Consider the following 3,680-nt stretch of genomic DNA (forward strand, 5'->3'; position numbering starts at 1 on the left):
GCACTTTTGTCAATTATTGCCTTTTGCTTTCAAAAACACAATTTGCATCAATGTAAATACTTTGTTGTACTGTACTTGTGTAGTTCCATGATCATATGTGTATGTTTGTTTGTTAATTAATTGCAATTATAAAAGAACTTGCATCAATGTACTGTACAGCTATATATACACGTACAAATATTTTTCTAATACGTAAGGACTAAGGATGGGTCTCAAAAGTGTGTTTAAGAGTGCAGAAAGGGTTCATAAGAGCGTGGGAAAGGTTTATAAGAGTATCTGGAGGGTTTTTAAAGGCTTAAAATATATAAAAATAATAAAATGAATATATGGTTTCTACTTCGCGGATTTTCACCTATCGCGGGGGGTTCTGGAACGTAACCCCCGCGATAAACGAGGGATAACTGTATAACTAGAAATTCACAGTAAACACATACACAGTAAAATAAAGAGTACAAATTTGACAAAAACACAAACGTGAAAATACTCAACTTTGGTGACGTGGAGAGCTCGGATGAACACTACTTCGCCGGCGGAACCGGAAGCCAAATGTAATGTCATTTGTGAATTGTCATGTGTGATTTCATGGCGGATGGCCGATTAAAAGATTTTCCACAACTTGTGCATTTGTATGGGCGTTCACCATTGTGAATTGTCATGTGTGATTTAAGGTTGGATGATTGATTAAAAGATTTTCCACAACTTGTGCATTTGTATGGGCGTTCACCATTGTGAATTGTCATGTGTGATTTAAGGTTGGATGATTGATTAAAAGATTTTCCACAACTTGTGCATTTGTATGGCCGTTCACCATTGTGAATTGTCATGTGTGATTTAAGGTTGGATGATTGATTAAAAGATTTTCCACAACTTGTGCATTTGTATGGCCGTTCACCATTGTGAATTGTCATATGTGATTTAAGGGTGGATGATTAATTTAAAGATTATCCACAACTTGTGCATTTGTATGGGCGTTCACCATTGTGAATTGTCATGTGTGATTTAAGGTTGGATGATTAATTAAAAGATTTTCCACAACTTGTGCATTTGTATGGCCGTTCACCATTGTTAATTGTCATGTGTGATTTAAGGTTGGATGACTGATTAAAAGATTTTCCACAACTTGTGCATTTGTATGGGCGTTCACCATTGTGAATTGTCATATGTGATTTAAGGGTGGGTGATTAATTTAAAGATTATCCACAACTTGTGCATTTGTACGGCCGTTCACCATTGTGAATTGTCATGTGTGATTTAAGGTTGGATGATTGATTAAAAGATTTTCCACAACTCGTGCATTTGTACGGCCGTTCACCATTGTGAATTGTCATGTGTGATTTAAGGTTGGATGAATGATTAAAAGATTTTCCACAACTCGTGCATTTGTATGGGCGTTCACCATTGTGAATTGTCATGTGTGATTTAAGTTTGGATGAATTAATAAAAGATTTTCCACAACTTGTGCATTTGTATGGGCGTTCACCATTGTGAATTGTCATGTGTGATTTAAGGTTGGATGAATTAATAAAAGATTTTCCACAACTTGTGCATTTGTATGGGCGTTCACCATTATGAATTCTCATGTGCCTTGTCAGGGTGGATGAATTATTAAAAGATTTTCCACAACTTGTGCATTTGTACAACCGTTCACCATTGTGAATTGTCATGTGTGATTTAAGTTTGGATGAATAATTAAAAGATTTTCCACAACTTGTGCATTTGTATGGGCGTTCACCATTGTGAATTGTCATGTGTGATTTAAGTTTGGATGAATTATTAAATGATTTTCCACAACTTGTGCATTTGTATGGGCGTTCACCATTGTGAATTGTCATGTGTGATTTAAGGTTGGCTGATTGATTAAAAGATTTTCCACAACTTGTGCATTTGTATGAGTGTTCACCATTGTGAATTGTCATGTGTGATTTAAGGTTGGCTGATTGATTAAAAGATTTTCCACAACTTGTGCATTTGTATGGGCGTTCACCATTGTGAATTGTCATGTGTGATTTAAGTTTGGATGAATTATTAAAAGATTTTCCACAACTTGTGCATTTGTATGGGCGTTCACCATTGTGAATTGTCATGTGTGATTTAAGGTTGGCTGATTGATTAAAAGATTTTCCACAACTTATGCATTTGTATGGGCGTTCGCCATTATGAATTCCCATGTGCCTTGTAAGGGTGGATGATCGATTGAAAGATTTTCCACAACTTGTGCATTTGTATGGGCATTCACCATTGTGTTTTCGCAGGTGTGATGTAAAGCTGGATGAATGACTGAAGGATTTTACACAAATTTTACATATGAATGGGCGTTCATCTTTCGCTCCTTTGTGAGCCTGGTGAAAATTATTACGTGCAAACAATTCATGACTCGTTTTGCTGTGTTTCGAAAAAGTCCTCTTGTATGTTTCAGTTGGCGAGTCTTGCATGCATGTGTCTACGCTGTTCATAAAAGTAGGTGCAGTCTCCCTTGTAGATTCAATGAATCCACCTGTAAATACAACATCACATGACCTGTAAAAGAAATGCAATTCTGTTCAATACTCGTGATATAATTCTGACAAACGTATACATGTACAAACGTATACATGTACAAACGTATACATGTACAAACGTATACAAACATGTACATATTGTCCTGTCGCCCAACGATTAAGACCACTGGGTGACAAATGGCCCATCGTTGTTACTCCCGAGTTGGCAGCCCGAAAATTGGCAGTACTTTTTGGCGTGCACACGGGACAGAAGGCGGCGAGGTGCTAACCTGAACAGAAGCCACACGGGTTTATTCCTGGACCCACGAACAAGGAAACACGACACAACAAATGAAATGCAACACAATAATTTAATGAAAATAAATTAAAGAGGTGAAAAAGAAAGATGAGGTGAAACTAAATCCTAATTTGAGACGTCTAAAACTCAGTCACAAAAACACACAGCGGAAAACATAATCAAAATAAAATGCGTCCCTTTTAGGCTCCCCCGAAGAGCACCACTAACCAATAGCGCCCCCTGCTTCAACGTTGCAAAGGTTCCACAAAGCTCCGAAAAGTGAACGACTCTTCTTCTTTCTTCCTCTCGAACCCTCTCGATGATGTCACTCTGGCCAATCCTGAGCCCCAGCGAATCACCCTGTCTCCACGACCAATGACGAAGCTTGGGGCGTGGCGTGCCCATTACAATCCTCTGACGGCGGGGTATAGTTGCCGATCGAGAATGTTTGGGGTTCTGACAGCAGTTATGTTGGTTATGGTTGGTTAATGGATGGTTTTATGGCTGGCCTTGTTGTAATTGTAAAAACATAGGGAAAACCCACTGAGGGCAATCACATTCTGGGGGAAAACTAATCTTAACCCCTATCTAATTACCATAGCTTCACTTCTCGTGTGGAGACACTTAAACAACCTAAGCTCCGGATTCCCTACAACGAGATGTCTCATACTCGTCCACGGTCCATGCTATAACTATACAATCCTGCCTCCAATATGGTAATCCATAATCTACCCCCACAAACGTAACAATATGTATTTGTTCCACTTCAAAAAAGTAAAAAAATATTCTTGAGGTAAATATACAGTACTGTGCAAAAGTTTGGGTTTTCCCCAAGATATTCATAATGCTGTGGTTTTAGAACACTGCTCAGAGGCAATGGCAACCACCATACAGGTCCCTTCATG

The 3,680-nt window shown here is 38.5% G+C and overlaps 1 pseudogene; it reads right to left on the reverse strand.

The window, feature by feature from the left end:
- Nucleotides 1-540: 540 nt before the first annotated feature.
- Nucleotides 541-2,435, reverse strand: LOC137411994 (uncharacterized; annotated as a pseudogene).
- Between the last annotated feature and the right edge of the window lie 1,245 nt (nt 2,436-3,680).

The sequence above is a fragment of the Myxine glutinosa genome, chromosome 1 (genome assembly GCF_964187855.1).
Source record: "Myxine glutinosa chromosome 1, kmMyxGlut1.1, whole genome shotgun sequence".
Lineage (NCBI taxonomy): Eukaryota > Metazoa > Chordata > Myxini > Myxiniformes > Myxinidae > Myxine > Myxine glutinosa.